The sequence below is a fragment of the Amblyomma maculatum genome, chromosome 2, assembly GCF_055883805.1.
Source record: "Amblyomma maculatum isolate TAMU_Amacu chromosome 2, ASM5588380v1, whole genome shotgun sequence".
Lineage (NCBI taxonomy): Eukaryota > Metazoa > Arthropoda > Arachnida > Ixodida > Ixodidae > Amblyomma > Amblyomma maculatum.
In genome coordinates, this window is record NC_139345.1 from 42,196,807 (window position 1) to 42,214,654 (window position 17,848).

Here is a 17,848-nt window from a genome sequence, read left to right on the forward strand (position 1 = left end):
CATACGGGCTCACGTTCTACCTTGACGCTTGAAGGGAGAGGAGGAGGGGGGGGGGGGGTCATTTAAATGGGCTGAAATTACTGATATTTTTGAACAGTTAACAAAACCAATCCAAAGGAAAAAGCAAAGAAAGCGACACTAAAATGCGGGAACTCTACCGGAGAGCCTTGTTCAGCACGATTTCTAGTGCACGTTCTCAAGCAAGTGCATTGTCTCACAAAACAGAAAGATATAACCTATAAAGCAGTGCTGTAATACAGCACTGTATAACAAGTGTAGTTATATTCGTATTTTGCTATATAAACCACAAAACTACCCACAGAAACAAAGTGTTTGCCACAAGTAACATCGGCTGAAAAATGTCAGCGGTCAGTATATAAATGTAAAACCGGTGACACAGCCAAAAGCTCAGACGTAGAAATCAGCAAAAAATGACTATGTGACAGAGTCCACGCTATCACAACGTACCGCGAAGCGTTGCTTCTTCAAATGGTGCGAGATTATTATACTCATGTAGAGTCGGCACTTTCATCGAAGTGGGAGGCGCGTGCAATGGCGCAGGAAATATTTGTATAGGCCGTATGTAGAACAAAAAGGCTAAGCAACAATGAAAGGTAAAGTTAATGGTTCTTTCGGCGGCTAAGGGACCCACATTGCATTTTCTTTAGGTAAGGAACAATGAAAAATAGCCTTAATGTCTACTTTGGCCGCTAGAGGATCCACGTATATTTGTTTATCCTTTACTTTTGTATCTCTATTTTTTTTAGAATGAATGTGCACAGGCGCATCGCACCCGTTTCGAAAATCGAGGGCTTTGGTTTCGTTTCCCGCCTCACCAGAATTTTCGTTTAAGAGCAATTAAATTGCTGCGTACTTTTACGCAAAATATTGACGCCTGAGCCACGCTGCAACCTTGTAAAAGCGATTTATGGCCCATGTTAATCGATGTCCGTTGTCTGTGATGTCGTGACCCTCTCGCTGGATCTGAGTATCTCGACACTCTGCCGGCCCGGCCGGGATCTTCACTGAGCGGGGCCCTTCAGCCTACCGCCTTAAGACTCCCGACTCGGGTGCGGTGTAAATCTTGCTAAGCGCCAAGAACAGAAAGGCAGCCAGAGTGCAAGACGAGAACTTCGCAACCATGATTAGTACGCACGAGAGGTATGCACAAAGTCTCTCGAGCTCCAGTTGTGCAGGGTGTTGCGAGTTTTTTTAGATTAACAAGCGAGACGAGAAGGCTAAGGTTAATTTTTGCTTTTTTTTCCCCTGTGTGTTCAGTCCAAGAGGTGCATGGTTTATAAAGGAAAGCAAATTTACAGTTGTATGCTCTTAGAAGATGGGAAGGTAATAAAAATCGTGAGACGTCTTACTAATGAGGTGAGCAGCTGTCTTCTGAAGGACTAGACATTTGTGATTGTGAAAGCGTGTTGCCCCTCTTGCGAGGTAGGAGCAGTTAACAAGGCAGAGATTATGAAGAATATAGAGCGCTGTATATTACCACGTTTACGGATGGATGTACTGAGGGAAAGGACGGACCCAACGCCTGTAGCAGTTTATAGGTGATGAAATTTACGTGGGAGTGCCATAGGGTTTTGTGACTAGAGTGCACGCTCAAACATTTCACTGACCGTAAACTTTGACCTTCAAGGTGCAGATAAAATATATCCATGTAACGCTGTATTCATGATATGTTTTTCTCTTTGCTTTAAAGGAAAACAGCATATTCTTTCGGTTTTGGTTACCAGGCCCTTTTCGACAGACAGTTCATATAACTGGCAATGCAAGAAGTTAGTGGCCTTAGAGCATCTCAAAATCTGGGGTCGTATTCCGTAAGCTTAAATTTCTCATTTCGCATTAATCTGCTTCTCTAGCATCGATCATAGTTATTGGGTAATGAAGCTGCGGCCTTCGAGCGGCCGTCGAGAACAACGTTGGGCCGTGACGACTGCAACGCAGTATTGGCTGCGCCACGCAACCAGTGATTAGCCGGTGCGTGAGGCGAGTGAGAGTGGCTATCGCAGACGGCGGGACCCGCTATGCTGTGATTTAGGCGAGTAGCCGCTTTCTTGCTTTCATCTGGTACTGGCGTCATGCTGAAGTCCATCTAAATGAAGTGACAAGTGCAAGTTTATGAAATCCGATTATCTCTGAATGAAAAGATAAGCGTGGTTAATCGGCATACTTAACGTATGTTTCGCCGCGATCGATACTAATGACATCGTTCACTAAGATGTAACAAAAGAGGATCAAAGGCGATTACTGGGTGACAACTACACGAACAGGAACGACATTTACACGATATGTCATTAGCATGCACAAACTTCCTTCTATGACTTGGATATGGCTCAAGTAAAACAAGAGATACTCCAAAAGACAAACTCTATTTTCGGAGCAAGAGTTCGTTATCGCTTTAATCGAAGGCCTCAGGCAAGACGACAAAAAAAAAAAAAAAAAAAAAAAAAAACCCGAAGGTTAACAAACGTTTCATATGTGTTTAAACGGTTTTTAACAGTTCTTTTAGTTTAGGGTCTGCCACGTCGATGTCCATTAGCAGAAGGAAGACGTTCTGATTCGGCGTTATCAAGAAGTGGTTGTCAAGAAATCAAAATAATTTCCAGAAAATACTATTTTCATAGTTCCTTCGAAAAAAAAAAAAAGGTGTATATGAGGAGAGTCTGTGGTTCAAAATTTCTGTTCGTAACTTTTTTTTTTTTTTTGAGTAGAACAAGTACTCCTGCTACCTGTATATTTATTAAATTAGCCTGATGAACGACGGCTAATTAGGAACACACAAAAACAGGCGAAATTATCCCAAATGCAAACTGCACGAAACTATAGGGTGGCGTCATCCCAGGCACTACTGTTGTTCATTTCACAGAAAGCTACTGTTATTTCGAACTTGCATTTAGGGTGAAAATATCTATCCAGTGCAGGGCGCTAGAGCGGAATCAAATGCCTTTACGCATGAAGTACGGGGATCAAGACACATGAAGCGACGGTTCAAACAACCAGAAAGGAAATCATTGGACATAATTGTATTGTTACCGACAATGTGCATTTCGGATGTAAGACTGAGATCTCCATTCTATAAGAATATTGTCTGAATTTTTGCGGCAATTATTATGGCCCGCGCATAAGTTCGTCTCAGAATGCGAGGTTCTAGGATAAAGTAAATTTTTGTAAGTTGGTAAAGATTGCTCTTAATGATTCGCAAATAATAAAAATCTTTGAACTTAATTTCATCAAGCAGCTTACGTTTTCTCTCATTCTTCTAAATACGTATTTAGTAACGCTCATTTTACGAAATATGTAAGCATGAGTGTTTCAACAGCAAGATAAAATATGTCTTATAGAAGGAACACTGGCAAGCTTCCCTTGAAGTCAGCAGCACGAGTACTGGTCTTATAATGCTTTTTACGCATCGCGCCTGCTCTTCTGCAGGTTATGAGCCTCGATTTCAATGTGCCTCTTAAGCAAGTGCGAACAAAACACAGCGTTTAAAAGAGCTGAAGGCCAGAAAATTTGAAGCAAACAATTCTAGTTTATGCAGCTGCCATCAGGTGTTCAATGACACTGAAAAACAAATGTTACCGCTGGAAGTTTTCGATGGTTTGTGCACACCTTATATTTCTGTGGCACGGGTGATGTAAAGCTAGGCACGCTCCATTTCACGGCCAAGACAAGGTGTGTAGCATATGTACTAGTTTGCAGCTCCTTCTGACATATTATGACAAATTGATTCGGAAACAGCGAGATCATGCCTTGAGCGGAAGTCGGAAAATACTTTTTATCACGAAAACAGCAAACATAGCAAAATACATGCGTAAGAAATCAATTATTATTTAATTATCAAGATAACACACACACACACACACACACACACACACACACACACACACACACACACACACACACACACACACACACACACACACACACACACACACACACACACACACACACACACACACACACACACACACACACACACACACACACACACACGCACGCACGCACGCACGCACGCACGCACGCACGCACGCACGCACGCACGCACGCACGCACGCACGCACGCGCACACACACACACACACACACACACACACACACACACACACACACACACACACACACACACACACACACACACACACACACACACACACACACACACACACACACACACACACACACACACACACACACACACACACACACACACACACACACACACGCACACACACACACACACACGCACGCACGCACGCACGCACGCACGCACGCACGCGCGGGCACATTCACTATAAAAAAGCACTACAGTCCAAGCAAGACGGACCCCAGGTGGTTGAGATTTCCAGAGCTCTCCGTTATGGTGTCTCTCATAACCTGAGTCGCTTTGGGACGTTAAAACCATGCCAAACCATAACAATCCTTGATGACAAACAAAACCTACCGTTTGAACCTAAGATCACAAACTTATGTTGGTAAACCGCTGCGAAGCATTCATTGTGCACGGTAACTTATGTCGAGGGAAACGACAGCATTCGCTATCAAGACATCTTCACTGATTTAACCTGTAGTTCAAGGTACTGAAAAAGACGCGTAAATGTTAAGAGCTACCAGGGTTCTATCATTAATGGCCTGGTCGTTGTAAAAATGCGAAAAGTTGAAATATTTATCAAGGGAGCATATATTATATCCTAAATAAATTTACCTAAGTTGGTCATTTTTGACATCTTAAAACGCTAAACGTGCGGGCAAATGCACAAGCTCATGCAGTGAATAAAACAAGTAAACAAACAAACAAAACTGCCCCATCGCCTGTTACTACAACGTTACAATCGCATAACGCTTAGGCCTTTTTTCAACTGGGACTAGCCTTCCCATAAATTTCTCTGAGTAGACGTCGCGCTTTTTTTGAAGAAAGCATTGTGATCTTTATTTAATAAAGGTATTCTATTTAACCCTTTCTGCAAGTTCCGTTATCAAATAATTCAGGCAACCTTATGATGACAAGAAAAAACTATTAACATATCCACATCCTCTAACAGTGGTGATACAGGGGGCATTAAGGGTTTGACTGCGAGCGCACAGCTATAAGCCTGATATGGACTATAACTGAGGAGGACTGCCTTGATTTTCTAAATTTTTGTAGCGTTGACAATAATTCGTTGCACTTTTAGTTTTCTTTGTGCAGGAGGAATCCCGGGCTGGCAGTGAAGAAATGGCTGTAATTCCCAGTCCGCAAGAATCATGAAATGTCTGCCTTGCCACCATCGATCAGTATCTATGAAGTTCACAGCAGCATACGAGACATGTCTGACATCCATTCTTGCCTTCTGTGTGAGAGCTATCTTTATGTATGAGCTGCGCAGCTGTGGCGGTCCAGCCTCATTGCTGCTGAACTCAAGAGGAAAAGAAATGTTTACGCTCCTGTCGCCGAGACGTCATGTCGCCGAAATAGTTCGGGAAGGTGATGTATAAAAGCAAAACAGAAACATAAAACACAGGACAAAAATTTCTCATCTTACTTCGCTGCCTGTCTTTTTGACTACGACTATTCTTCAATGTTTATGGTGACCGGACAATCTCCCAAGACATGTCAATGCCCGCAAAACTTCCAAAGAAAAAAAAACAAAACAAGGAATTTGCCTTTCCCAAGTGCATAAATTTTTTTGAACCTCAAGCTTCTCTTGAAGCTCCCAGAAATTGACAGCTGCTTGCTGCCGTCATCATTTTGCTATCCTCCAATGTGCACCACTGCACCGCTATACGAAATGTAATGGAGAAATCAGACACCTGTACTGACAACGAGTGTCAAGGGCCGACCACGGATTGACTGTGGCAGGATGACTAAGAACGTCGTTTGAGGTCGCTTGCCAGTGACTGTTTATTTGACGGCTAGCGGTGGCACTGGAAAACGTTGGCAAATATATGCAGGAATTCTGAATTCAAAGAAAGAACGTCAGCGGACAGTGCCCGGAAAGTACGGGTCTGAAGAAAAATAACCAGAATAGAAAACTCCTTAGGAACGACTTAACCGCTTGAATGCGCTCCTGCCAGTAACTTTTTAACTTTTGTAATGTGAAAGCCTTACCAGCCTTTTTGATCAAAACGCCATTCGTGCTGAAGTCACTCTCATGGTATCAAAATCCAGCTGTCGCCGGCAGCAGTACGAAGTAAGCGAGTGCATGTGGAAAGAAAGAGATGCCACCCATAAAAGCAGACGTGCTAGGGCATTAGTGGCGAGAGTGTAAGTTCGTCGTCCGGAGCTTGCCTGTGCGTTACCTCTCGAATTCACGCATCAGGTACTATGGACAGCGACGAGGTGAGCCTTGCGAAAGGAGCTTCGCTTGGTGTGGGGGAAAAAGGCTGCTTTCTGCCGTCCAAGCGCCGTTCCCGTCGGGCAAGTCTACAACGTGCGCCCCAAGACATGCCGACGAAGAACTTCGACTAGGAAGAGCCGATGCGATGCGACAAAAGCGCCAGCAACACGCAGTGCTACGGCAACGAGAGTCTACCGCAATTACCCACTGGATAAGTCAAAATAAAGAGACGCGTGCATTTGCAGATATAGTACTTCATTATTGTAGAACGGCTATCCTCGAGAGTTGTTTGTTCAAAGGCAGTACTGGGCTGGGGAGCAGTAATGATTTTGCATTTTATCGCACCTAAGCACTGTTAGATGCATTTAGTGATTTTTGTTTTACTTTGAAGATAGATGCAAGCATGAAGGGATTCGCACTTCAAGATAATACCACGGCCATGCATTGCAAGACATGCCAGGAAGAGCGCCGCCTCAGAGAACTTTCACCGGTGACTTTGCTGAAGAACACAGCCACTAAAGGTGGAATTTATAAAAATTCTGGCTTGCGTATTCAGTTTGCATATTGACTTGTTTTAAACACACTTGTAACGCGGCGGGACAGAAGCACCTGGTCCTGGCATACGTGTGGTGTTTTCATACACATTGAAACAGCGGTGGCAACCACCAGGATTGGTTCAGATAAGATTATCTGTGGAGACTGAGTTCAGGCTCAAGCTGTAATTATTATTTTTTTTTTTTTTTAATGTTGCGAACGTTTCCACATTCATAGTCTCGGTCCGCTTGGCCAATGTAGAAATGTAGCAAAAATGCAATATTTTATATTGCCGAATTCTTTAACCATGAGCGAATGAATATAAATGTTTTTCCTGTCGTAGAAGGGAATATGGTATGCACACAGAGAGAAAAAATGAAAAAAAAAAAAAGCATAGGAAGAGAAATCAGAACAGTTAGGTAAGCTGTCCACGTACGGCGTGAGAGAACGAGAGTATAAGCCGGAAGGAGGAAATAACAACCACTCTCTCAAAATGGGCATCAAGTCTGTTAGCGGCTCAGTGAGGGTACTGCTCCTACGACCTATTGGATTTGAGCGTCATGAAGCTCTATGTCCCGTTTCCAGAGTGGTAACTAAGTTGCTTTCCGTCAAAGCAAATATGTGTATAATCGGAAGTAGGGCCCACTTGCAAGACCTTACGTAACTTCAGTTGTGTTAAAATGGTTAGATGAGTCTCTACTAGAACCAGTCAGGTGTGAAGAACAAACCATTAGGTATGATAAAGTAAAGTGTTAACTCAGCAAAAAAAAAAAAAAAGAAAAACCGGATTAGCGAAACGAAACGCTAGAGTTTCTTCCTGAAAATATAGACGCATCCTGAGAGAGAAGAGCGTGAAATTCGAAGGTGAGATTAGGATAAGTGCTGGGATGGAATAATGGGGTCTGTTAGTGGGTGGCGCTAATGGGATATAAACTGACGAAACCACGTAGTGTCCTGAGGGGGCAAAACATAGCTGTTGATGATGTTGAATAAGCTAAGAGATCATTACCCTGATAAAATAGTGAAAGAATGTTTCACTCCTCGCTCTCCTTTTTTTACCACTCTCATCCGTTCCCCCTCCCTGGCCTTTTTCTTTGAAAGCAAGTGCGTTTTTAAATTGCCGCCATGATAATCGCGCTGCCCATGACGGAGACAAGTCCCCTTGGCGAAATTTTGTCTCGGCTCGCGAAGTGAGGCTCCCCTCAACCTGTGATCAGTGCTCTTTCATACTCTGTAGCCAGCTTTCTTTCTCCCATTCTACTTTCCTTCTAGTGATGCAATGAACACCTTTCTATGTGCCAGTCTGCTTTCGATCCATATCATTCCTTTTTATTTCTTCTTTCTGGCACTGCCAGCTTTTTTTTTTTTCTTATTTCTTGCGCTCATTGCAGCGAGACACTTGCATCCCCTGATCCAGCTTCAAGGAATAAAATAAAAGGAAAATGTAATCTGATCAAGAATAAATCTTAAGATTACACCAACCCAGCCCTTTCCTGCTATGCTTGTACGAAAGCGATGCCTGCTCTCCCGTCTTTGTCTTTCAGTATAAAGATTCTGGCCTGAAACGGCATGCTTTCTTGAAGGCAGCGCTGAGCAGTAAGTAAATAATCATAGGTGCTCGGTTTGGAAAAAGCTGACAGGAAAGCAATGCCTGGTGGAGCTTTTGCCAGTCGGTTTAAGAAGACAGCAACGACAATAACGCGACAGTTGCCTAAACAATGAGCGGTGCGCGCTTGATTCACGCCATTACATGACCTCTTCCACTCCAGGGCCTTTAAAGCCGCAACGCTGTTGCATTGCTGACAGGGCTTGCTCGCAGCAAAGCAGCTATTAATTTCCTTCTTGCTATTTAAGTACGTCCAAAAATGTGCACGCAAAATTAAGATATAAATTATCCTCCCTGTGTATTATACGGCAATGTGTTACGTCTTGCCAATCAAATCATCGCATGCAAATTACATCGGAGCGATAAGCTCTCATTTAACAGTACAAAGGTCGTTTCCTAAGACGTTTTAAATTGAACCGAGCACTGTAAACACCGGCTTGCTTCCGCCTTCCTACTCACTTTGGGGCTACAAATATGAGCTGGCTTTTCTGTGTGGTCAATGCAAATGTACCTCGCGGCTTGTGGTGACGTGCGAAGCGGGTAAAAGTATATCTATCTATCTATCTATCTATATATATATATATATATATATATATATATATATATATATATATATATATATATATATATATATATATATACTTTTGCCAGTCAAGCTGTGTGGTGGACAATTTAAGCTCCTGCTGTTTGAATCTTTCTGTGACAGGAGCCAGCGTATTCTTAAACGTCGTTTCCTCCATTGCTGTCCCTTGCATATATTTTTGTAACCGCTAAGCTGTGCCTTTCAGGTTTGGTGGGCTGTGGAACGGTGCGATGCGTACCGGCGTCTTTTCTCTGTATTTGTGAAATTTTCGACAGATGCTGGTCTCGGCTGCTGTAAAGAATGTTTCCGATGTAGCTTTCTTTTTTTTTTTATCTTTAACGTTACGTAATGCGTTACCATAATAAATTAGCACGATCATCATCATCATCAGCCTGACTACCCACTGCAGGGCGAAGGTCTCTCCCATATTTCTCCACTTAACCCTGTTCTGTGCTAGCTGCATCCACTTAACCCCTGCGAACTTCTTAACCTCATCCGCCCACCTAACTTTCTGCCGCCCCTGCTACGCTTTCCTTCCCTTGGAATCCAGTTTGTTACTTTAGGATACCATCGGTTATCCTCTCTTCGCACTACATGTACGGCCCATGCCCATTTCTTCTTAATTTCCACTAGAATGTCGGTAACCTGAGTTATTTCTCTGACCCACTCTGCACGCTTCCTAGCTTATAATGTTACCCCTAGCATTTCGTTCCATAGCCCTCTGGGTTGTCCTCAACTTAAGTAGAACTCTCTTGGTTAGCCTCCACGTTTCAGCCCCATAGGCGAGTACAGGCACGATGATCAACTGTATTGTGCCGATCTCACTTGTAGAACTCAGTCAAAAGTTTTTAGACACTTTGCAGGTTACCCGACAGGCTAATAACTGGGCTCGTCACGCATGGGGACCCATACTTTTAAGGGGCTGGATGACATCCCTGCAGGGCTTGTGAGGCGCTTTGGCAATGGAACACGAGCGTGCGTAACAAAGATATTTAACAGATTTATAATAGGAACCCCAACCCCGGACGAGGGGCTATGTGGGTGCGTGACCCTCATTCCCAAGCGAGGAGGCCACCTGGGACTTCTAAGAGACTATCGACCGCTCACAGTTACGAGCGTGCTCTACAGACTGCTTGTACAGGTTGTGAAAGAGCGAATATGCGTCTGAGCGGAAACACAAGCACTAACACAACTGCAGAACTGGTTCCGTCTCAAACGCCGGCCCGAGGACAACCATTCACCCTCAGCCAAACAATAGGGGTAGTATGAAAAGAAACTCGATGTCTCCTGGCATGCTTTTTGGACGTGACCGAAGCACACGACAGCCTACTGCATCACAGGATCATACATCGCATGGTGGAGCTAAACGTATCGGCAGTCTGGATATCCTTCCTTCGCAGACTTTACGCCAACAACACCGTGTTTGCCTGCTTCGGCTGCATGAACTGAGCCCGTGATGGTGCAAAGGTGTCTTAAACAAGAATGCCAACTAGCCCCGTTATTGTACATTATGTATGCTTCGGGTATGGAACGCGTACTTCTTGACAGTGGTATTGGTTTCCGCTTCACTTACGGAACCAACGCCATACCGAATACATGGACGCTGCCAGGCCTCCTCTTCATCGATGACCTGCTGTTTCTCGTTGGAAGGTGACCAACATTCAGCGACTGCTGACGGTGGCTGCTACCAAGGTATCACAGCTTGGCCTCGACTTCTACGCCAGGAAATCAGCAGTACTGTGTTTCGCCGAAGTTAAGAGACCACATCGATAAAGCTTTCCAATGGTGAATCGATACAGTGGGCTAATGAATATCTCTACCTGGGAGTGCACTTCGGTACTTCCGACGAAATTATGGCTTCTCACGTAGAGCATTATCACCTGGCCTTCCGAAGAGCCAGCATTCTGCTTCGACGCCGGAGAATGTGGGGATGCAACTGTCCGATGATGGTACGCGAGATGTGGAAAGCAGTGCACGTTCGAGGCCTCACTTTGGCTAATGCCGTCGTCTGCCTATCTACCGAGAAACGAGGTGGCTGGAGCGTAGACAGCACTACGTTCGTCGAGTGGCTCTGGGATGTCATGCACGCGTCGCCATAGACGCCATTCAGGGAGACATCGCACAGTCTTCCTTGAAGGCGACAAAGGTCAGCAGAAAGGTAGCGTTCGAAGGGCGCTTAATTGCGCCCGTTGGATGACGTAAAGAGGGCTCGCCAGCTGTTTCGCTACATCCACTTCGCAAATATCAGAGCACGGTACCACTGATGCGTTGAAACATTTCTATTCAAATTCGGCTTTTTTGCCTTCATTTACCTTTAGTGGTTAAGGCTGTGAGGGCGCGCGTCAAGGACGAGGAGACTGCCCCGTGGAAAAAGGCTATGCAGGATAAGTACACATTTCAGCTGTATCGATTACACAAGACATCCATGAAGGTGATAAGGCTGTAGAACAGCGGCGGCAGAGGACTTTTCTTCGAGGCGCGCGCGGATGGACTGCATGGCCTGGCGCCCAGAGATGCAAGTCACGGCCTCTGCCTGGCGTGCGGCAAGAAAGAGGTCACTAAACACCTTGTTCGCATTCCACTCGGCTCGGTTCGCATTCCACTCGGAGGACACAACTTTTCACGAATGCACTTGAGCTTGGCTGTAACAGAGTTCAGAAGGACAATATCTTCCTCCTCATTATCATCATAGCCGTACGTCTATTACGCTAATCAGGTCTTCGTGCTTGAACGTCGATGTTTGCCCTTTTGCATATCCCTCTAGTCAACTTCCACCTATAGTGCTAAGACCTTGTGAATCATGGTTAGTGTTATTACCCAATTCACGCCACTGCCAGAAGTCCATCTTGTATTGATTACATATTTGCACGACACGTCGATGTAACCAGCATGAACTATTTGTGTTACTTAGGTTACCACATTCCGCTACTCGCTGTCCTGCGCGGCCGCACAGGAGCAAGCGCGTGGTTAAACCTGCTTTCTCATGTGTACTTATCATATGCTAACAGAACATGGACCAGCATGTATGCATTAAAGTCAAAGTTAAATTGGTTCACAGGAAGGGAAAGGCGCAGTAACTGTCACACTTGCTCTGTGGACACCCGAACCGCGCCGTAAGGGAAGGGAGGGAGGTGGGAATGAAAGTGGAAAGAGAGAAAGAGGAGCCGTAGTGGAGGGCTACGGAGTAATTTCGACCACCTGGGGATCTTTAACGTGCGCTGACATCGCACAGCACACGGACGCCACTTCGTTTCGCCTCCATCGAAACGCAGCCGCCGAGGCCGGGATTCGATCCCAGGAACTCCGGCACAGTAGTCGGGCGTCTTACCACTGCACCACCCCGGCGGGGTTATGCATTCTTGCAGTGAAGTAATCTGGAGCAAGCGCGTGATTAAACCTGCTTTCTCATGTGTACTTATCATATGCTAACAGAACATTGACCAGCATGTATGCATTCTTGCAGTGAAGTAATCTAGGCGTAGCATTGATTAGACCGCCATTTTATATTATTGGGCGGCTAGTGCACTTTATCTTTGTTTCATTCTGTTGCCGTACACTGTTTTCCAATACGTTATATTTCCACCCTCCTTACTTCCTTTTTTAAAAGGCAGTCATATCTAAATCAATAATAAATACATATAAATAAGAAACGGCGGTCACAAGAGGGCTAACATTAGTGCTTTTTGCTTAATAGCACAAGATTGCAACTGGAAGCACTACTTCTGCCTGAAGCAAAGAAGCTTCCATGAGTAACGAGCCCCGATGTGCGGTCCACAGCGTTAATATGCTGGAAGTATTAATGAGTGCAAATGCACCAGAAGTAAAACAGATCACGAGAGCGATGGGAACTATGCTTCTAAGCGGGCTTTACTACAAGAAGCGCATGGGAGGTCCAGGATTGGGGGGCACACTTACTGTGAGGTATCTGTGAGATATTGTAAGATACTGTTTAGCACACATTTACTACAAGGACTAAGATTCCGTCGTGATGCTAATTTTTGCTTCAGAGGTGCTCGCCTCGCGTGTGTCTTTACGTTGCGTGTAAACACCTATAGAAGATGGAAGATTGGACCTCCGTCGCATAGCTGTGTGGTAGAGCATCGGACGATAAATTCGGAGGTCACCAAATCGGATCCCACTGGCAACATGTGTTGTTTCTTTCTCTGGTTGGAAGTTAATCTGTAAGTAATACTTCACATTGATATAACAAACATACAGCATGTTTTCCTTTGTGTCAGTGGCTGCTTGCTTCCTTCTTGTGCGTGTCGTAACGATGTCCCCCCCCCCTCCTTCCCCTCCCCCCCCCCCCCCCCCTATTTTTCGCTGTACTTGTTCTCTAAAAGAACATCACCAGGCGGAGAGTGTGCCGGTTTAAACCAGCGGCGAGAAGGAGGAGGAGCACACGGCGCAGCTGGTGGTGACGTGATTGCGAGGCTGATCTCCCTCATGGTTCGGCCGGCGGCGAGCCGAAGGAGCGAGTACGCGGCGCAGCCGTGGTGAGTGGTAGATAAAATTTGCGCATGCGCAGTAACTAGCTTACGCAGATGAATGACCTTGGTGAATGGTAGCAGTAGAGCTTGCACCCTAAGATGGAGGCCTGTAGTTGAGGCGGTGTCCTTTTCCTCACGTCGCGGTTGAGGTGTCCGCCGCAATCTGTGATAGATACTTCGTCTTTACTTTCCTATAAAGCAATTTACAAATTAAATGTTGGTGCCCACCAAAAAGTAAGCGAAATACTGCACACCCTCACCTCCCCCCAAAAAATCATTGATAAAAATATAACAAAAATTATCTGAAGGAAAATGTGGTTTAAAGGCGCTATCATGCCTACTAAGGCGATACTTGAGCATTCCCCTGGTATCAAGCGAAAACTTCACTAACCCACCTCAGGTCAAGGTCAGCGACGGCTCATGTTTGGCCTTCAGTAAGCAAAGACCATGCGCTACCCATATGGTGTCGCACCTTCAAGGAATCAGAGGATAAAGTGTGGCTGTAAGCCAAGACCACCACTGACATTTATTTAAAAAGAACTGTGTTCATCGGGATGCTAACCGCTATCCCTTCAGTGCCAAATCGAGAACGCAAACCACTACTCCACGCCGGGCTCTCGTGAAACAACACGGCGTGACAAACATTTTGTCGCTAACTGAATGGGCTTATTGTTTTCCCGGTTATGAGCAGTACGCGATATCACTCCGCCTTGACGAGATAATATAACTATGATAGAACCCAGTGCGGATTATCAAGCTTACAACGAAGATTTGAGCCGCTACGCTCGGCGAAGGCCAAATGCAAGATAACAGCAGTAAGGTTTCCACTTTGTGCCACTCAGCAAAGTACAAACAAAACAAGCCGCTTGAACTTATCGGTAATCAGGAGAGTGCATGCACTGCTTTCGTTGCCCACTTTCTTTTTTTTTTTTGATTAACAAAAATGGAAAAAAAAATCATCCCTTTCTTGCCAGCCCTTGATTTAAAACATTAAAAAATATTGAGGGACACACATAAGCTCCGCCTTTAAGGGTACGACGCAGTCAAATTAATGGCTACATGCGTTTTACATTCACTTTACAACTCACTTAATGACATATTCTTAGGCTACCTTCTCTATTATTTCACACAGGAATATTTAGCGGGTAGTTGTAAGATACGACGTTACGTTAAAGATCCCATATAAAGTCCTGCTTTGACTAAACCATACGAACGAGTCAGCGTGGCCTTGGGCAGAGTGGCCTTGGCCAGCGCGTCTGACTCGGGATCCTGGAATCCCAGTTCTGTTCCCAATTATTTTTCAGCCCAATATATTTACATTTCAAATATACACCACTCCACTCACCATCTATCCACCACTCCAAACCAGATTTTCTCGCGTTCTCCTCTGAACGAGTGCTGTAAAGGTGCCGCGCTAAAGGAGATCGAAGAGAGAGAGAGAGAGCGCTGTCTGATTTGTCGTGGTTGACGCGCGTGGTTAGCATACTGGGCTTTCGAGCCCGAATGCGTGGCCGTTTCGATGAAGGCAAGAGAAAATAAAACTTTCCGAGAGCTGTGCGATGGCATCGCATGTTTAAGATGCTAATAAGTTCGAAATTTCCAAATAAACTCCTTTAGATTTTGACAGGCGACGGCATTTGTACGACAGAAGCATTTCTCCGCTCAAGTTTTCCACACACAGTGAAACCGATATTTCATCTCTTCTATTTGGCCGGTATATATGCGTAACCCTCATTTTGGCTTGAGATAACGCGAGTGTGTTGCACTTTTTATAGCGACAACACACTGCACGTTCAGATTGCTGAGCGCATTCACTACGCGACAGCTGTAACCATTCCATAAAGACTCCGTGGGGGCAGCCGTCCGTGGATTCCGGGTGTTCGCGTTGCTTGTCTTTCATCGAAGCGAATCTTTCCGATAAGCGTTGTCAATCAACCTCCCTTGTAGCTTCTCCGTTTCGCTCTTGCTTCACCGTGAAGTTGCTTCGAGTAGCGAATGCTCAAAATTTCTGGATAAACGCATCTTTCAACCACACTTTGTTTATATGGACACAAGTTTTATGCACATCGTAAAATTTAATTATCGCGATCAATGATTGCGCAGCTGTTATTTCGAGAGAGTCGTGGTTGGTTGATATTAACGTTTCCACTGTCGTCAAAACAATTCCTACTGTTTTTTTTTGTGTGTGTCAGCATTATCTACTCAACACGAGCGAGAGACAAATGAAAAAAAAAATGCTGCGCATTGAAAGACAGGGCCATTCGCTTCAAAAAATTCCGAGAGCACTGGAATCTACACGGCAGTCGAAGCGTTGCTGGTGCACACAGTGCAACACGTTTGCTCTCGTTATCGTTATCATCTAAATGCATCATCATTATCATGGCAAAAGTTATCATTCTCAATATCACAAATTGTAGCGTGATTGTCATCGGTGCTATCATCCTCACAGTAGACAAGGAGAATTGTGATGTGCGTTTCACGATCCCGGCCGTGGCATAGTTGGTCAGAGCGCTCGGCTGGGGATCCAAGGAATGATGGTTCGATTCCCGATGGAGACAAGATTTCTTTACTTTGTTTTAACTATCTTCTTCACTTTAGATACGGAGAATTAGAGTTAACATAGTTAGCTTCAGTTTCGGGCCATGTCGTCATTTGACAGCTATAATGTGCCTGGACGGACATCGACGGTTTGAGCCATTAAAGACTTTCGCCTTAATATATTCATAATAGCAGCTTAGAATATTTCACAGCTTTCTCACACATAAAACTGGTCAGAAAAGCTGCACATGTTTGAGGCGTAGTTGTGAGGAGAAATGGCAAACGGGGAATGACCCAAGCAGCAGCGCGATGCGTAGAGTTTTCTTCCCGGTTCTATGGCATCTTCAAGGTAGCTGAGAATGCGGTTGCTGAAACCCGAGCTCCTTGTATGAGTGCTCGAATCCAGGTCCGAATGATCTTCTGTTACCCACCTTTGCCGCGGTGATGTATGCTGCAAAGTCGGGAATTACCTGGAATTTGATTTGTTCTGTATCTCCGCTGGCCATCGCTGGAGCACAGACGCTCGCGAGGAGCCATTGAAGTGCAACTTGCATCGTGAAGGTGCTCTCCGCGCATTGCCCACATATTTCGTGTTTGGCGCATTATTTCATTCTTTCGTTGCCTTGAGGACCTAAGGCGCCGGCGCAGACAAGCACCTCCCTCTACCTACGGTCATGGTATCAACCCACCAGCCCTTTCTGTTTAAGAAAGCTGTTAGGTAAAGAGGCACGATCTCTCAAAGACATGGAATGGGAGCAGTTATGCATCAGGGTCGATGGAGAATATCTCGGTAATCTGCGATTTGCTGATGACACTACCTTGTTAAGTACCTCAGGGGACCAACTGCAGATAAAGATAAATGATCTTGACAGGAGAAGCAGAAAGGTAGGCCTAAAGATTAATATGCAGAAGACTAAGGCAATGCTGAACAGCCTGGGAAGAGAACAGCAGAATAAAATAGGTAGCGAAGCGTTAGGAGTGGTAGGCGAATATGTCTACTTAGGACAGGTAGTGACCGTAAATCAAGACCACAAAGAGCAAATAACTAAGAGAATAAGATTGGGATGGAGCGCATTTGGAAGGTACTCAAACATCATTATTAGCAGCAGTGATACCATTAAGTATCACTTCAGAGTAAAGAGGAAAATGTATAACAGTTGCATTGTACCGGTACTAACTTATGGGGTTGAAACATGGAGGTTAACAGAAAGGCTTCTACTTAAGTTGATGACAACGCAGAGGGCCATGGAACGGAAAATGGTAGGTGTAACGTTAAGAAATAAGAAGCGCGCAGAGTGAGTCAGAGAAATAACTCAAGTTAATGATATTGTAGTCGAAATTAAGAAGAAGAAATGGGCGTGGGCAGGACATGTAGTTCGAAGAGAGGATACCCGATGGTCTTTAAGAGTAACCAATTGGATTCCAAGAGAAGGTAAGCATAGCAGGGGGCGGCAGAAAATTAGGTGGGTGGATAAGATTAAGAAATACGCAGGGGTCAAGTGGATGCAGCAAGCACAGAACCGGGTTAATTGGAAGAAAATGGGAGGGGCTTTCGCCCTGCAGTGGGCATAGTCCGGCTGATGACGATGAATGTAAAAGCGCGAACCGCGAACAGCATAAAAGTGATAAACCTCTTCGTTAAATATGTGGAGATGACCTCATGGTACATCATGTTTCATATTCTTGAAGAAAAAAAAAAAAAAGACCCGAAAAACTCGGTAAAAATATTTAAATGAATTTTATGAATTCCCGTTACACCCAATGTTGCTCTT

General features: G+C 44.9%; 1 long non-coding RNA gene across 1 annotated transcript in view; it reads left to right on the plus strand.

The window, feature by feature from the left end:
• Positions 1-13,392: 13,392 nt before the first annotated feature.
• The window catches only part of LOC146198513 (uncharacterized), a 63,730-nt gene continuing 59,274 nt past the window's right edge, over positions 13,393-17,848 (plus strand). The window contains exon 1 of the long non-coding RNA XR_014704719.1: positions 13,393-13,544. This is a non-coding gene — a long non-coding RNA (uncharacterized LOC146198513). The remainder of the gene's footprint in view (positions 13,545-17,848) is intronic.